An 18,692-nucleotide genomic window follows, 5' to 3' on the forward strand; every position below is an offset into this window, starting at 1 on the left:
GCGGTGTCGTGTCCCCCCCCCCCCCGGCCTCGGAGCGGTGTCCCCGGCCACGGGCAGTGTCTCCCCCCGGCCGCGGAGCGGTGTCCCCGCCGCGGGACCGCCGGCGCCCGGCGCACGCAACAAGTCCCGGGGCGCCGCCGCCGCCGCCAGGCCCCGCCGGGCGCCGCCGCGGCTGTGCGCGCCGCTGCCGCTGCCGCTGGGAAGGCGGAGCGCGGGGCGCGGGCGCTGGCGCGGCGGCGGCGGCAGCGGCGGGGCGGCCGGTTGCGGAGCCATTGTAATGAGGTGGGAGGCACCGGCGCCCATTGGGCGGCCGCCGGCGGCCGGGGCAGCCGGGGCTTCGCGGCTCAGAAAAGCAGCGCTGCAAAGGCGCCGCATGTAGAGCTCGCCGGGCCAGGACGCGGCCGCCCGCCTCGCCTCGCCTCGCCTCGCCTCCGGGTAAGCCCGTCCGCGCGTCTAACTTCCCAGCGCTTGTGCAGCCGTGGCAGCTGGTAGTTCTTCTCCCCCACCCCCCCGCAGTGAAGATCTCTTTGGCCCCGTTTTATTTTGGGGATTGTTTGTACCCGTAAGGAGTAGGTGTTCTTTAAAGGGCCATCATGCTGTAGGATAATAGCTCATATGTATATGTACACAGATACGGATATATGAAGATCTGGTTAGCGTTAAACTACAATTTTTTGTAAGCCTTTATTCAAGCGTTGTTGTTTGCAGGTAAAATAGACTGCAGATGCAGAGAAGTAGATTTGGGAAGGACTTACTCGTGGTTGTAAATAGAAATGTTATTCCTCTCTCTGGGGGAAGGGAGAGGAGAAGGTAACATTGCTTTTAAAACGAACGGAAATGCACGCAGGCATTTTTTGTGTGCCTTTGGACTCAGCAACCTAAATCTGGTACGGGGAGTCTGTCTCTGTGTCCCAAGAGAGCTAAACCCAGGATGTATGCATTACAGTTGTTCATTCATCAGCGGCTGCAGATAATGCAATTACCAAGTCAGCAGTGCATGAATGCTGCCCTGCGTGTGGCAGGCTGGGAGCACTGGACGTCAGGAAGGCAACACTTGCTGTAGTTTGGATAAGACAGGGGCTGGGATTGGGGGGACGGGGACGTAAGAGGCAGTTGTATTTCTAGGTGAAGAAGAGGCTATTCATTAGTCTCGGTCACGCCATCGTTTTTGAGGACTTGTATTTTGTGTGCTTCTCTGCAGAGGTGTAAAATACCTTTTGCAATTTGTTCATAAAAAATTCAGGAGTGAAAAATAATCAGCAACAGCTTCAGGTATCCCCATTGCCTGATGAATGGTGGATGGTTTAGGTGCCTGAGAATTCACAGTAGTTTTAACTAAACCCTATCACAGAAAGGACTTCATTCGGGGCTTTTTTTCTTTTTCCTTTTTAATTTACATATCAGATTCTGCAGCCCTGGTATGGCTGCCTCTCTCCTAAGGTGTCTTGGAAAAGAAAGGAAAAAAATCACCAGCAGATTACCATGGACACAACTATTCCTTATTTATTTATTAGGCTATTAGGGTAATGAAGAAAAGGCATGCATGCCCTGCTGTGCAGATCTCATTTCAGCAAAACTGCCTGTGCTCCTGCTGCTATCCGTGTTTGATTTTTAACCAGTAAGTGCCCTGTGCTTGTGTCAGTGCTGTGGCTGCTACACTTCCACATTATGGGTATTGAGTAGCCCCCAATTCAAAAGGATCAGAGTGGAGCCCAGAAGGCTGTTAGGGGGATTTGTGCTAAGCAGAATGTGCTGTTGAGCCTTTCACCCAAAGGGCAATGTTTGATTACTTGTGTTTTCTGCTTTTGTACGCTGCCTAGGAATGCTGTTCATACTGCTGTTCAGTGCAATGTTTGGTACAGTATTAGTGTTTCATTTTATATGATTTAGGCCACTGGAAGATTGATCTCTTCTTGTGTTTGTTGCTACCATGTAATAAAAAGAAACAGTAACTGTCCCAAACAGCTTCTCTACCGAGAAGCTACAGCTAAAGCAAGGGGATATTTCGCTCTCTCAAGGTTACTAGCAGAGTTAGTGCCTCCTGAGGTCTAGGCTAAGGAGAGGACCATATTGGTTCTGTAACACATACATACATACATATACATATATATATATATATATGGATCAAATTAGTGTTTCTCGTGACTTCTGTTTCTCTTACACTCTTCTGATTCAGTAAGAATGCTTATTATCTTAAAATAGAAATACTCTTTTTAAAGGTAATCCTGCTCTATAAAGGCAATACTGATGCATAATACCATAAAGGCAGATAGAAGTAGTGATATTTAGGCAGTCAAAACACAGTAATTGTGCCTCCTTTGGAACATATCAGATTTATTGCAAACATAAGTGTGTGCATGCGCACACCCACACACCCTGTCTACAAGAAGAAAGAAATGGTGCCTAATAAATTTCGCATGTCCAGAGGGCTAACCTAAAAGTCAGGAAGGTAAGAATTATTGTGTGCTCCTTGTGAATATTATTTGTAGCTTTCTTTTTCCTCAGCACATAGGTGATTTAGAGAATACATATGTAAGGATTCCTCTAATGGAATATCATGTGATAAACACGTCTCTTGTGTTTTCTCTGTTTGCAGGGGATGGAAGATATTTGGGGTGGGGGGAAAAGAAGAGCTCAGTGAAACTTTGAAGCACTTTGCAAATGTTAAATGACTGAGTTTACTGTTTTTGCTAAGATTGAATCTGGAAAAAAACCCAGGAATGTTAACCCTTCATGTAAATTGCATTTCCTATTTTTAAGAGTGTGCACTATGTATTGGTGCTTGGGTGTATGCATGTGTGCACAGACATGCTGGTCTCTGTTAAGAGATGACAAGAGGTGCTGGTCATAGAATTAATTTAACCTGATGTGTTACTGTATCTAATTTGCTAATCAGTTGATGAAAGTGATTTGTTTGAAAGGTATCCTGCAGCAGTGAACTCCACGGGTTAACTACTTGTTCCTACATGCTTCTTTGGGGCTTTTTCAGTTTTCTGGTCCTTAACTCACTAAATGCCTCTTTGTTCTGTTATAGAACAGGGCAGATGGGGATACCAAATTAGTGCTGTTGACTTTTGTTTGTTTTGTTTTGAATTGAGACTACAGCGTATATTTCCTAGGATGGATGAGCTGTCATCGTGTTTTAGCTGAGTACTCTGCAATGTGCGGGAGAGGTTCTGTTGGTCTGATCCTGAAGTCTTCAATCCCGTCCATAATCCCATTAACTTCAGCAGAGCTGTACATGTGAATGAGCGCTGCGGAATTGGGTTGTACAGCATGTGGTGTTTTGCTTCGTGTAATTTATATCATAGAAGAGGCTACCTACATGATTATGGGAAACTGCTTGCACGTTTAAAAGTGGACAAGAAGTTTTCAACAGAGAAACTTTTTTTGCAAGATTTCTTGCTTTGGACTTAGGCAGCATTGGGAAATGAACTAGCAGCAAAGAATAATGTTCAGTATTCTTTGAAAATTGTTTTTAATTCAAGTCTTTGAAGTTCTCAGTTGTGGGTAGGTTGTTATATTCATTGCCATTATTGTGTAGAAGAATATGCTGGGGCTTTTGCTTGCTGCTCAAGATTTCTGAAGGAGGATCCTAACAAAAGACTGGGTTTTCCACAATGCTGAGTATCCAGAAGCTTCCCTTTACTTCTTTCCTTTCCTGTGGGTGACTGGCACTTAATTTGTATACCTAAATAGGGACTTGTGAACCTGACCTTGGGCTTAGATATAATTTCAGCCTTTCTTCTTATGCAGACTATGCTGTGACCCTTCTCCATGCCACAGTTTAAGCATGTTTTTGGCTAATCTGGTATTTGGATCAGTTAGAGGAGAGGGTTCAGGAAGTGACGATGTCCTGTGTTCACACTCAGCTGAGATATTACTTATGCAAGCATGGCAGGAAAGGCGAATGTGCTACTTGAGATGTCTTTCAAAAAAAGATGTTGTGCTGATGCCCTGCATGCTCTGGTTCCTCAGGACTCCACCATTCCTTTTTGCCTGAGAACTGATCCATGCCAAACTGCAGTTTGGGTAATTATGATCAGCCATTTTGTCATATCCCTGCTAACTAGATATAGTTATGCCTCACTTACTCTCCTTGTTGCGTGCTGTTGCTGAGTGCTGCTAAAACAGGCACTACTCAGAGGTAAATGCTTTTAAAATAAATACTAGAAGGAATAATACCTTTATATATGTCTTTTCTTGGTCTCACAAAGATGTCGCGAAGCAGAATTAAATAATTTTGGATCCCTGCATCATAGATGCCGTTCACTGGAATGTGTTTAGAAAAACAAACAATATTAGATGAGAATAGTCAGGCAGAGGAACTGGTTTTGTGAAGTGCTTCTCAGATCAGACACTTCATATCTGAATCTGGGTGTGTGGATGCCTGTATGTCAGTCAGTGTCTTATTCTCTCTCTTCTTCCTTTACTTTTACACCTGTCTAAAGTGTACAGTGTAAACCTGCGTGTTAGGATTTGCTGCCCATTCACGTGAGAGGAGACAACCTGGATCGATTCATAGGCAAGTTTGTTCCATATCCTGTACGCAGCTTCCCTAGCAGCAGGATTATGATGTAGCACTAAATCTAAGGGGTTTCTTGTCTACAGATGGGCATGGGCATGAGCAGACAATTTTTCCACCATTTTACAGCTGAGGGAAGAGAGACGTGGAGAGGTGAAGCAGTTTCTACAAGAAATGGTCTTTTATATCCATAGCCTATCTTGTAACAGTTTGTTGATGTTTGCCCTCTTTATAAACAATACAGGCTTTGAAGTGAGTGGCCTTATCTTAGAAAGCAAACTGTTGCTTTAACTATTTTTGGTTGGGATGACTACTGGAATAATTCCACTTCCTTGTATCCTGAGAACCAAGAGAAAATTATTCAGTACTGCAACAACTGGGGATTTTCACTGACCGTATCAAAAGGGGTAAACAGGAAACACAGTAGCATGGGTAAAAATGTAGTTTACCTACAGGTTTGATTTATAGCTATTCTGGTCTTTCAAAGAATTAATTATTTACATTATGTCAATGAAACTTGCCTTCCCCCCAAACCAGAAGGTTATTCTGATCTTGAATAAATACTGCAACACTCGCTCACACAAGGAGCAAAAGTTACCTTCTTTCCTAGAACAAAATGAACGCAATTAGGATGAAGCTGACTGTGTGGAAAGGGGGACTGATAACAGAATATGGATCCATCTTTCTTTGTTTCTATGTCTGTATTGATCTTAGCATGTAAAGGGCAAAAGTAGCTGCTGTTTAGTTATTATTCTGAGGTTTGTGAGTTTGAGCCCATTTTCTAGAGCCTGCAACATTGCCATTACAAGAGACACCAACGGTGGCCTTGCAGGAAAGCGAAACCTAATGGTCCTCGCAGCCCAGCTCCTTTTATAATCATAGGCTTGGTTCTTCCAAAGCAAGCAGGGCCTGTTAGTCGTGTGGTGAAACCCTAGGGCAGAAGAGAGGAAGAGGCCAGATTTAGGGACTGCATACTTGGAATTTTGCCCAGCTATGTCAATAGCAGAAATGACATGAAAGGGAGAGTTAGCTCTCACTTTAGCTATACTCAAGCCCATAGATTAGAAAAGCTGTGGAAAAGTTATTTGAGCCCTGGGATGGAATAGCATCTTATTTGATGTGATGTGGGATTTTAGCTGTGGTTATTGGGGGGGGAGGGGGGAAAAATCAGATCAGCTTGTCCGAGAGTTTAAATATACAACCTTTATGGTAGATCATGATGTATGCATAAAACTGTCCTGTCTAGGTAAATTTGTAGATTGTTCTCCCTTTATCATTGGTGGTATTTAAACAAAGGATAGTACTAGATTATGGTAGATCTGTTTTACTTATAAAGGCAACAACTATTTCCAGCTGCTTCTGTTTTTTTTGTTTTGTTTTGTGTTTTTTTTTCCAGTATACTCTGTGTGAGCTCTGTAAATGCTGTGACAAAATATTTGCAGGCAGTTGTTCAAATAAGACATGTCTGTACAATGGTGGTATCTGAAATTCCCTTTTATTGGCTAAATTTTGTAGCAAGTTAGGGAATATGGTTTTGCTCTTACGAATGGTTGTTTTTCTGAAAGCTTGGGTGTAATTTATTTGCACATGAAGTACCTCTCATCCTTGTCAAAGGCCATTCATGTGTTTTGGGGATAAGCCAGTCACAAAGCACAAGTTGTCCTAAGAGAGTTACCAGCCGTGCAGCACTGAGCTCACGAACACTTGGTGGATACTGAAGCGCAGTTGGCAGTCTTTCACTCAGCTCCTAGTTGAGACCTGTATGGTTGTGACAGGAGGCAGCCCAGCCGGTGCTAGGTAGGGGTGGAAAAGTCAGGAAGACTAATGTGATCCCTCTGTGTCTACGTTGTGCCTTAGTGGATGGCCCAGGTTCTGGATGCCAGGTAAGCCACCGGCATCTGGGATCTGACATTGTATCGTCCCTCGCAAGGAGTCTGAATTTAATGCGAGTTCAGGCTGCTTGAAAATCCTACCTGTCCTTGCATCAGGTGGTGCGAGAATCTTTTTAGAAACGACTGTGGGGTATTTTCAAAGGAAGATTCCCACTTTGTCTTGCCTGCCTGAAATTATCACTACAAGGACAGGTGGTGGGTCTAGAGACTGTGCAGTGTAGGGTCTCCTCACAGCGCTGGCTGTATCTGAAGCTTTCCCTGGGAATACCAGCAGAGTTCCTTAATGCCCCTCCCAAGGTTCCTGCGAGGAAGTAAACGGAGAGGCTGCTCGATACAGCCTCTGTCCCCTGAAGCTTTAGAGAAGATCTTTGTATTAATTACACGGAGTCCCCTCCCTTGTGTACTGAGAGAGATACTGCACGTAGTATTCTGTATATCAGAGTTACTAGTCAGATCTTTTGTTGCAAAGAGAGTTACAGTGAATTACTGCTTGGTGCCCTGTACCAGTATAATGTGCATCTCAAGAAGAAATCTCAGAAACCTGTTGCGTACAAGACATCATCACAAACTGGGAAAAAATACATCACATGTTAGATGGCAGTGAAAAGCTATATATGCCCCAGAGTTAGAGCTTCAGGAAAAATATGATTAGGTATCGCCATCTCTCCTGATGCAGTGTGACATTCTAAGGACTGGAAATAGCACTCTTATAACACGTTTTAATAGGTGACTAGATATTTAGTTTTGTTTCTTCTCTTGACAGCACAGCCAGACCTTTCAGTACAGCTAGACTGAAAGCTCTTGGGCTGATGAATTATTAAAAGAGCATGCTAAATATTTTACACCTTCTTTTTACTTTTTTTATTTATTTATTGATACTTTTTTCTTCCTCTTTTAAGAGTTTACAACAGCAGAGGAAAAAACTAATCACAATATATGCTAAGAATCTATACGACTTCCTGTAAAAGGTTCAGAAAGAACAAAGCTTGTGTGAAACATTTGTTTCCTCACTGTAGCCAGGTTTCAGTTTCCTACTTCTCACTTTCCTACAGTATCTCTTCTAATCTGTTTTGTTGATTAATAGTCACCAAGGAAATTTTCTTGTGGGATTGGGGTTTTTTTTTTGTTTGTTTTTAATAGAGATTTATGCATTTATATGTCCAGCAAATCTGAGCTTTTCTTATGCAAGGTGTTAAATGAATGTAAAGTAAATACAAATCCATGTGCCAGAAGGGTTATTTTGTAGAAGATGAGACACAATAAGCAAAGCTAGTATGGTGTGGTAGGATGAGGGTAGACATGCATTTATTAAGAATTCATAATTTGTCTCCTACCTGGCCATATTCTTAGGCACCTGGCTCTGAGCATATCTGTGAGTTGGGAGTCTTTACAGCCAACTATACAGATGTACCAAAAATCATAGAATCAGAGAACCCAATCCTGAGAATCATATTTCCTCAAACACTGAAGACATTGGGATCTGAACTTAGTGCCTTGAGCACATTAACAAAATACTTGTACAGTCTTTGCTTGCTGTTCTAACATCTGGATGTTTCAAAGCTCTGTGCAAACTGTGTTGCTGTTCTTTCAAAGGTGGTGCTTAATTACACACACCATGGCACTGCTATAATACGAACAATTTATTAGAGTAACTGTTAGGTCTTTGTGACCTTTTTTACAGCAGGTTCTATTTAATTGCTTGGATTCAAACAGCAGTGGCACTAACTAAGATCAAAGTCCCCGTGATGCTAGGCCTTGTGCAAATATGCCAGAGACAGCATTGACCCAACATGCTTTTAGTCTAAATAAGTAAGGAGACCAGAAGCGGGAGAGCTAGAAGGAGGACAGAAGCAATGGGGTATAGTGCTGTTGGCAGGGACTCTTGTGTGAAGAATGAAATAGGGCCTTGTAGACTGGTGGCCACCTTTTCCTTCCCTTGGCTTGGTAGCTAGGCATTTGGCCCCTTTGGCCTGCGGTCTGGCATAGTTGGACAGTTTGCATATTCAGTAGTGAGTATGGTCCTACCTCAGGTAGGTACGAGACAAAACTAGCAGTAGAAAAAACACAGCTTTCTAACATCTCTTTCTTAGCAGGCTGCATAGTTTTATGAGACTTCCACTGTAGAACTAATATTTTCATAAGTAATACACTGCTCATTCAATCCTGAGATATATTATCTGTAGCAAAAATGCCAGAAGCTACTTAAAAAGAAGAAGAAACTATTGACATCTTAACAGAGGAATCTTACTGTCTGTAAGGTTGATACCCATGATAGAACAGATCTTCAAGCCTGCCTATCCTTTCTCTTTATTAACAATAAGTTTGTATTAGAAGTGTTCTTAAAATATATATCATTTATAGCTTCAATTTGCTAGGCGTTTTCTGGAACACTGTTCTAAAAACAGTGTCAATATTTTAATCATAGGGCCATGCTTGTTTTCTTAAAAATTATTTATGCATAGAAGAACGAAATAAAGAAAATCCCAAAGACTTTTATATTATAATTCCTGGGTCACCGGGCCTGTTGATATATCAAATGGATATGAATGGGGGCAACAACTGGCAATCAATCTTTGTGCTTATGATACTGAACAAGAGACTATTATGCTTAAATTATGTTGTTCATGTTTTATTTCTAATTAGCAGAGAAATGTGATGCATGTATCTTGATGCTATGGTTATGATCATCTATAAAAATGCCAGTCTATTTGTTCATGCTAAAAATAAACAAAAAGAACTCTAAGAGAAATGATATATCAAGCAAATAAATTAGTTGGATATTCTTGGGCTAGAAGCGATGGAGGAACAGAAGGGAATCTTGTTATTTAGCTCTGAATGATGGAAAATGAGATAGCCTTAGAAGTCAGATATTCCATATAAAATCATTCTGTACAGTGTAGGAAAGGAATGAGGCAGAGGTGTTCCTTCTCACTGCAGCTGGCTAGAGCTCATGGCACTCCTACCAGTAAGTCTTTCTCCTCGATTTACATATTTTTTGTGTCTTTTTCTCTTTGCATGGAATTTTAATGAACAAGAAGCTACATCTCTAGTTTTGCCATCAGATTGCTGGCAGGAGTAGAAGGACCTCAGCATCTCCTCTTGCATGTGGAGGGAAGGGTCGTATGATTAATGTCTCTGATGTGTACAGTCTAAAGTTGAGAGATGGCCTCTGGAGAAGCACCTGCTGTTTTGTGAGGCAGAGCTGCAGCATCATTAAAGAGAGGACAGCAACCCCCTTGTCATCTTACAGCTTTCATGTTTGTTCTTTCTTGCTCTTTTGGTTTGTCTTTTACCAGAACAAACAAACTATTAGAGCCCTCAAATTTGCATATTTGTGCTCACTGAAAAGCATAGTGTCAGGCATGAACTCACTGTGGTGACCCAAACAAATGTTTTGCTGCTGGTATTGCAGTCAGTAGGGCTCAGACACAGTGTGAGCTGTGGTATTTTGTGACTCATGCTTCTCAGCATTCTTCCTCAGGTTCTTCTTGCCAGTGCAAGATCTTATCCAAACTTACTGGGGTTGATGGAAACAGTGTTGTTGGCTTCAGTGGACTAGAGTCATCCAGAAAGGTTTTGGGCTGAGTTTTCAGGACTGGATGTTAAATAAACTCTCCCTTTTGGTTTTTAAACTGAAATAAGTTGGCCTGGAATTAAAAGAGAGTGAGAAAGAATATGGAAATTCTGCAATAGCATTTTAGTTCTTTGTTGCTTTTAGCAACACTTCAGGCTCAAAAGATGAAATAGTCTCTTACTGCCTTACCACAATCCACATGATTCACATCAGGTGCCAAAAAGTTCTGTCAAACTGCTGTTTGCCTTGTGACTCTCCCTGCCACTGCAGAGATTGTCTGCTGTAAGGAGGAGCTGTTGGTACCTTCCGGAGGCCATTCCATAGGGAAGGCCAGGTCACAAACTGTTCAGTGTTTTCTGTTAGTCCAGGGTTTATACAAGTTCCTTAAAGGCAATTCTTAGGGAGGGTTCAAAGAGGGCCTAGGACATTCCTGGCTCAGAGCCCTGTAAGTGAAGACAACGTAGCCATCCACATCTCCCTCTCCCAAAGCAGAGCTAGTGGAATTTTCCCAATCTTAATTTGCTTGCACAAACATTTTAATTAACTTTTTGATTGCCACTGAAGCTGGGTGGTTGCCTTTTTTTTTTTTTTAATATGACATTTTTGCAATTTTTTGTCAAGCTTTGTCCTGCTGCTGCCTTAAGTGAGAATGTGTGGCAAGAGAAGTAGTGTGTCTCTAAAAAAAAAAAAAAAAAAAAAAAAAACACCAAAACAAAACCAAAGGCTCGTTATCACTCACTCACTGCTTAGCAGTTGGACTCCACCAGGTTATAGACGCACATAAGCGATTCAGTGAAGTTTTTACAAGTGAAATCTAGCTGTTTCATAAAAGGAAATCAACCATGATAATTTTTATGTAGACCCATGACCTTCAAGAATATAACACTGCTTCTCTGGCACATCAGCTAAGACAAGAATTCAGTCACCTGGCAACTAGTGTCCTTTGTGAATCCCAAAATACAAGTACAAGGACAGACTGGAGCCTTCTGCTAGCCCAGTAACACTGACTGACAAATTCTGGCTTCTTGAACTACTGGACATGACAGACCTCCATATCCTAGGTGACTCCTTGATGCTGAGCTAGTTACTGGTTGGTAGTTAGCTTCTCAGACAAGGCTTAATCCTGTGAAAAGTCTGTTTCACTTGGTACCTTGCCAAACTGTGGTCTTGCCTAGTATTAATTCAGAATTAATTAATTCTCATTCTTATGGCTTAGTAAAGTAAGGCAAAATCTGAGAATGCAATTCATTTTGTATTTGGGAAGACTCTACTGAAATGAAGACCGGTTTGCTTGAATAAAGAGCCTTGGGATTATTGCCTTTCATTACTAAGGCTCTATTAGAGGTGAGTCACTGTTCTGTTAACTCTTCTTGCCATCATGTAGTGCAGATAGTATGGTAAGAATTGGCTTCCTGCAAGCTGGTGACTGCATACAGGGTGGATGCAGGGGAAAGCATTCACCAGCAAGCTGACTGAGCCTGCCTCAGCACCCGTCCTTGCCTCTCTCTGACTTTATGGCCATGCTCTAGTTTACGCATGCTTTAGAACAGGGCTCTGCGAAGCCCCTGTCATGCCACTTGATGTGGCATCTCTAATAGGGGAGGTTTCTATTTCCAGCTCTGTTACTGATTTAGTGCATGGTGTCAGGTAAGTTGCACAACATTCTTTTATGTTTCCTTTTTCCCATTTATGACGTGGCTGGAGAATTTTTGTTTGCTGCTCAGGGTTGCTTTCTGTTGTACAGTAAGGACCTTATTTTTTTGTGCTAGTGCTCAAGGTGATTGTTCTCATTTTGGACAGGAAGGGGATGTTGTTTCTGCATCTAATATTTTAATTTACATGACAGCATAAATGATGCAGGAAGCAGTGTTGATGGCTCAGAGCAGGGCACTCCTGCTAGATACATGCTGGCAGTGATACTGTCCAGTGCAAGTAGTTAGTGGACTCATGAGTGAAAATGTGAAAAAGAGGTCTGACCATCTCTGCCTCGCACTTTGCAAGCATCCAGAGGCATCAGCTCAGGCTTTACCCCCTGATTTTGTACATGACACAGAGACACAGTTCCAAGCATCTGTTGAGACCTACCCCAGAAGTGTCTAGGTTCCTGCAGGTGGGTACAGGAACTTTCACTGCCTGTGATTTGCAGGAGTGTTTTTTTTGAGTCATTATGAGTGGAAAGTACGATAGATGTGTGAGACACTGATCTTTGTGGAAACAAGACATTGCTGGAGTTGACTTGATGATCTTCACTAACATAAGCTTCAGCTCTAAATACTGGAGCTTTCTTCATTTTCTTTAGTCAGTGTTTTCTGTGAGTTGAGAATAGGGAGCTGCTAATCAAAAGATTTTCAGAAGCAGTGTTATGTTATCTTTCATTTCTATGTTGCTTTCCCCTCCACGAAATGTTGAGGTAAGCACTTTTATAGCCATGGAGTGATTGTGGACCATATGTTCCTGTAAAAGCTGTCATTTTCCACAGAGGAGTTCTCTTTCCGTAAACCATTCTGGACGTGCACTGCATACCTGCTGACTTGAAGAGTTGTGTTGTAACCCCAGCTAGGTACAGTGCTGATACCTGATGTTGAGACCCAAACCCCAATGCACAGCTGGAGTATTTGGAGCCAAACCTGAGTCCACATCTGGGTCTGAGTGATAAAATTGATTTAATTGTATACAACAGAGAACACATGCCAGAAGTGTCCTGGAATAGTCAAGGACAGAGGACCTTTATTTATGGTCTTGGATCATCTAATTGCACAACAGGGACTCTAAGGCAGATACACAGTGTTATAAAAGGGCATCCATTTAATCCACTGGATACTCTGGGCATTAAAAGAAAAGAGCTGAAATAACAGACTGTCATTTTCCCCAAGCCATCTTATACCTCAGAACACTCCTCTGGTATGTCACATAAATAACTTAAATTAAAAAGTCCCATATACCATCCCCAGGGTCCCAAATGATTCCTATATTTATAATGGAGCCACTGTTTCCTGAATTTCAGACGGGGTGATGCTGAGTTCACCCAATATACACACAGCAGTCACATCCTTGGGAATAAATTACATGCTAGAGCCTGTTCCAAGGTCCCTGTGTAAGGTTCCTCCATTATTTGCATTATTCTAATGAGGGGTGTCCACCCTGTGGCTTGTAGGGTGCTTAGGTCTATCAGTTTGCTTGGGGCCTTTTTTTTTTTTTTTTTTTTTTTTTTTTAGGGCTAACACAGGATTAAACAGGGATGTGGATGTGGCAAAATTAACTGTTTTTGCTGTGGTAGCTGCTCCTATAGCATGTGTCATAGATCTGAGCTTGTATCAAGAGAAGTGCTGTGCACAAGCCCACTGCTGCTGTTAAAATAACGTGTGCAGCCTCCCTGCTGGCGAAGTTGAGTTCTCATGCCTGGGAGCCCCACCTGGACCAGGAGACTACGGTGCTTTGTGCTGTCCCAGCCAGAACAAAAGGATAATCCCTCTTCAGAGAGGTCAGTCCGCGTATCACAGTGTGGAACAACAGAATGGTAAAATGAGCATGTTGCTGCTTATTTCGCTGCAGCTTTCTGTGGCAACGCCGAATGAAGAGTTGTCCCAACTCCATTTGCTATAGAAGGAATCTACATGACTAGTCCTCGACTAACTTTTGGATGCCCAAATTAGGAAAACTGGATCCACATAAGTGAAGGAGTGCAAGGAAGCGGAAAAGAAATATCAGTTAGCATAAGGTACTGGAGATTCAGTACGCAAACTACTGTCAGCTGGACTCTCAAACAGCAACTGTTTTTCCTTCCTTAATCCAAAAAAACCCACTAGATTTTAAAATGATATGTTTTTAACTGCCCAAAATTTAATTTCTTATGCAAATCTTATGATAATTTATTTTCCTGCCATTTTAATATTTAATCTTGCCATTTCAATATTTTATAAGAAAATGTAATTTTGAATCTGAGAATTCTGTTTATGATCTAATAGCAGAGCAGCTAACTTCCTGCTAGACTGTCATCCTCAAGCACAGAGAGGTTTTATTTCTGTACCGAACGTATGCAAAGCGGATGAAATGAATGCAAGATTTGCTGTCTTTCTGGGGACTTTTGCAAACTATTTTCAAGTGATCTACAAAAGATAAAAAGTAGCCTTATGACTTTTGTGGGGGTTTTTTTTCCTGTTCTATTTTCCCACCTCTGGTTTTCTTGCGTATGAGAGAAGCATGTCTTGTTTTCTCCTTTTTTTTTTTTAATTTTTTTAAATTTATTTCTGCCAGATTGGATGCATAGCTGATGATCTGGTAGAATTATCTCGGGGATATCATGAGAGTGAAAACTGGTTCACTGTTGGGGGAAGTGGTATTTTTATTCAAATTGTTTAAAAGTTTTAACCCCCCTCCCCCGAACCTCATGTACCTGAATAAATATTTGGGAAAAAAGTTGTTTTCTAGAATTTAACACCTTGCTCAGATGGGATGTCCGAAGGAGCTCTAAATCTATACCAAAGACCTCTAAAGAACCACAAAGCTCAAAATGGAGACAAACAATATTTTAAATGACAAGAACACACAGCAAAAAAGTCCCAAACAACTCTTTCCCTCTTTTTAGACAGTTTTAAGGTGTTAGGAACTAGAAAAAGAGGGTACAATACTTGAAAGGTCATCTTTTATGTATCTTAGCATAGAAGTCAATGTTAGGTACATCAGACATAAGCAAGATGTTATTTGTGGTAGTAAATATTAACTAAATAAATTGAACAAGACTTTTTGAATCAAATTAGCTAAGCTGTCACTGTTTGCTATGAGTAAAAATGAGTTACAAAATTGGTTTTCCTCAGCAGTCTTACAGATCTCTTTGCAATTTCTGTGCCATTGGAAATAGTTGAGTATAGAGAACTCCCTTTTTTTTGTTGTTGTTGATTAGTTTTTATTCTGGCTTTAGGGAATGATTGCATCTGTGTGTGCGTGTGTTGTTTTTACCCGGTCCTGCTCATGCCGCAGTGGCTTGCTTTATAAAAGCTGGCATTGATAGAGGGCCTGCGTGCCCGTGGGGGGGGGGTGGTGTGCCGGGCGGGGGAGTGGGACGCACATGCTGAGGTGGGGAGGGCAGGCTGGGGGGCTGCTAGGCAGAGCCTGTCTGGTAACACAGAGCAGGGTTGTTCTCCCTTCGTAGGAAACAAGGTAAGTCATAAAGTCACACCCTGTCCTTCAGGTCCAGACAGAAAACAAACTCTAGACTCCTGATTCTCTCTTATTAACTCCATGTATCTTGTTAATCCTGTGAATGTATGTCCTCTGGGATTTTTTTAAAAATGCCTGAAATTAGATATCCAATTGAATTGATTTGATTCACTGAGAGGCTTAGGAGAAGTATTAAAAAAATTAGATTTTTTTCTTAAGCTAATTCATATAAACCTGAAAGCCTTTCTCATTAGATGTTATTTGGGATTATGCTTATTCTGCTCTGCAGGATAAATGGGACTATTTAACTGTGTATCATAACTCCTCTCCTGCCTTTGGAGTAGCTATTAGAGAATGTTCATTATCTCTCAGCTTAGGAGCAAGAGGGTGTGCTTGCTGGCTTCCCTAGGGAACTTCCAATGGCACGTGTACTGTGTCGTCAGTGAACTCACAGGTAACTCTCGTGTTGCTTCTGTGGGTGAGGATGTCGCACAGTGTTAGTGTGCTAAGGTGCTCATTCTTTACGCAAATTGTTCAGTTTACAAATACCTCAGGGAACATGTCTCACTGTGCTTTGCTATTTCTGTTTTGTCTGTGGGAAGACAAGGAGGAGAATGCAAAAACGCAACAGCAGAATCCTAATCGCGGCTTTTCAGCCTCAGCGCTTCCCCAGATTGTTGCTGCTTTCTTTTAGGGAATGGATGAGGAGGTGGTACTTTTTTCTGGTCCTAGCTCTCTTTAAACTGAGGCTTAAGTTCCAGGCTAGATTAGGAATAGGTTTTTGATCTGGATTTGAACAAACTAGTATCACTGGAGTTGCTTGTGTAATAGCGGTAAAATAGGCTGTTAATAACACTGCTAGTACTGTCCCAGGGAGATGTGAATCTAAATTTCCTTTCCATCTGAGTTTGAACTGGGGGTATCTGGTCTAGTTTTTCATCTTTATAATGCTGTGTGTGTAAGTAAACGCTGCGTGTGACATGGTGTGTCCTAGGGCATCAGTTTTTGAACATGCACAGAAGACCGGAGATTGCAAACTCTGCTGGTGTAAATTATCATAGTTCCTCTGAGCCAATGGAGAGTGTCAATAGATGTGAATAGGCAGATGAAAAATCTGGCCCCAGTTAATTAGCTAGAATAAAAACCAATATTAATACAGAACAAGAAAAGTTGGTCCTATCATGGGCAATACAGCTATCCTTGATTTCTGTCCCTCATGCTATTACTAGAGCATACAAATTCTTCGTTCACTGTTACTGATGAAACTCTGCTTTAGGACTTGGAAAGGAATGTCCTGTTGTCTTCTGTTCTTAGAGGACTAGACTTCTTCCTAGTGACAGCTTACCCAGTTTTTGCTGCTTTCTGCAGAACCAAACAGTGCAATTGTGGCCAGTGGTTTGATAGACAAAGTAAGGAAAGAAAAAATGTGTTTGTAGGTAATTGCATTTGATTACTCTAGTGTCACCTTTCAGATCTGTGGTTCTGGGGGTCACTGATGCCAAATTGGATGAAACTACCTTGAAAAGCTAATGCAAGAGGACAGCAGTGCCTTCTCTGTATGAAATGCATGATACCGGTGTGCTGATCTGTAAAATCATTACAGCTCAGAGGAAAGGAAAATATTTGAAGGGAAAGCAATGTTCTGAAACAAGTCCTGCAGAGTGTATCATGTTGCTGGGATGCTATTAAGACCGATAACTAGCCAGTCTTCCCTTATGTCTGCTGCACTGTTTTTCTAGGTACTCCAAGATAGGCAGGGACTCCAGCTCCCTCTTGTCAAAAAGCATAGGAACAGCAGAAAGGAGCTGTGGGTTTAGTTCATTCTTTCTCCTCAGCCTTAAGGACATCATCATCATCGTGAGTCTGGAATGATCGTTAGTGTGTATTTTCCTGAAGAGTACTTTGGCTGTCCATTTTCTCTGAGGGAAATGCCTTTGGTTATTTTTAGTTCCTGCTTCAAGGAGCCTCAGTGTTCTACATAGGAATAAAATTTTGCCCTTTCTCTTTCTGAGCCATCTCAGGGCTACCAAAGCCCTGTCTTTATACCTGGACGGAAATTCATGTTCTTCTGTTTGTCATTAATTTTCTAGGGCAAGTTCAGATGAGGCTGTGTGAGGCTCTCGTGAAAGGCCTGCCTAGAATATGGTTCTGAGGGGCTCAGTCACACAATAATTCCATTCCAGTAGCAGTGCTGCTGTAATTGTAATATGTAATTAATGTATTATTATGGAACTGTGTTACTCACACATGCCATTTTTCACTGGGGACATATGATTGTATTTAAATTCTCAGGTGACATAATCCGTCATAGCCACTGACACCTGCAACTGAGGCAAAAATGCTTCAAAGGTTAAAAGACTGTATACTAGGTTCTCTATGCCTGACACCATTTTGCTCTAATGTGTCTTCCAATCTACTCAGAATTCATGTTAGAATTTAAATTGAGTGGATTATTTAAATATCAACATTATTATGTTCACAGCCTTAGACATTGGTCTTTTTATTTCCCCTCCTAAGCAGCATGACGGTAAGCAGTGAAGAGCTGAGTGGCAGAGAGAAATTGTTGGATGGTTGTGTAAAGTATATCCGAAAGTTCTTTCATATGCTGGTGTCTTCAGAGTCAATCCCCCCAAATAGTATCCAAACATTATCCAAACAATGTGGATGCTCTCAGAATTTCTTTCCGTCTTCCCTCTTCTTTCTCTAGTAAGGTCTGAACCAGAATCCCTCATCTGAGTATCCTTGAAGATTGTTTATATGTGGCATTTTAAAACTAAGATCAATGCTGGATGGCTCAGGCTCAAATGATCAGATTAAAATTGATCTATTTGATATTGATGGTTTTCAGGTACTTAAAATAATTTGTTAGGCACTTCAGCTGATTTAAATATGGTCTTTTTCTCCTTTCCTACCTCCCTCTTGACTTCCTTAGAAAAGGAAAAATGAAGAGTTATATTAATGACAATACTGAGGTGTTCTAGTGCAGGATTATCATTTCTTTGCAAAAATGACTAGATAAGGAGAAGAAATTCCTAGAAACTTCTGCAACCCAAGCGAATGAGCACAAGAACTCACAGAAGTGCTGACTCCCTGACTGTATTGCCAATGTCACAAACATCTTTTTTTTTAAAAAGCTGTCTTCCTTTCTTTTGTCTTTCCTTCCTTCCTGTCAGCAAAATTTACAGCCCTACTGGTTGCAGAGGAAAGCATCAAAATGTGATTTCTAAGAACTTGGAACCCAAGAAGTAAAAATAAACTATAAAAGTTCAAAATGTGTGGCTTATGAGGTCATCTAAAAACAAAGCAAACCCTCATGATTAAAAAAAAATCTGATGACTTCAGGGGACCAACTCTCCTCATTTCTGAATGTTTAGGCATAGCCCAGATTTCAAAGTGGTCATCTTCTAAGATAGGTAAACTCTGCAATTTGAAGCCTGGAATCACTCAGGGCACCTAAATCTTGATTCAGAGCTCACTGCTGTAACTCTTTTAGCTTTAATGAGCTTTAGGTCCAGCCCAGACAGCAGGTACTACCTTGAATGTC

General features: G+C 41.6%; 1 protein-coding gene across 11 annotated transcripts in view; it reads left to right on the top strand.

The window, feature by feature from the left end:
• Positions 1–357: 357 nt before the first annotated feature.
• Positions 358–18,692, top strand: part of SORBS1 (sorbin and SH3 domain containing 1) — a 182,803-nt gene continuing 164,468 nt past the window's right edge. For all 11 annotated transcript variants that reach the window (XM_067299942.1, XM_067299943.1, XM_067299945.1 and 8 more), the window contains exon 1: positions 358–435. The gene's annotated coding sequence lies outside the window, so the exon portion shown is untranslated. The remainder of the gene's footprint in view (positions 436–18,692) is intronic.

The sequence above is a fragment of the Apteryx mantelli genome, chromosome 7 (assembly GCF_036417845.1).
Source record: "Apteryx mantelli isolate bAptMan1 chromosome 7, bAptMan1.hap1, whole genome shotgun sequence".
Lineage (NCBI taxonomy): Eukaryota > Metazoa > Chordata > Aves > Apterygiformes > Apterygidae > Apteryx > Apteryx mantelli.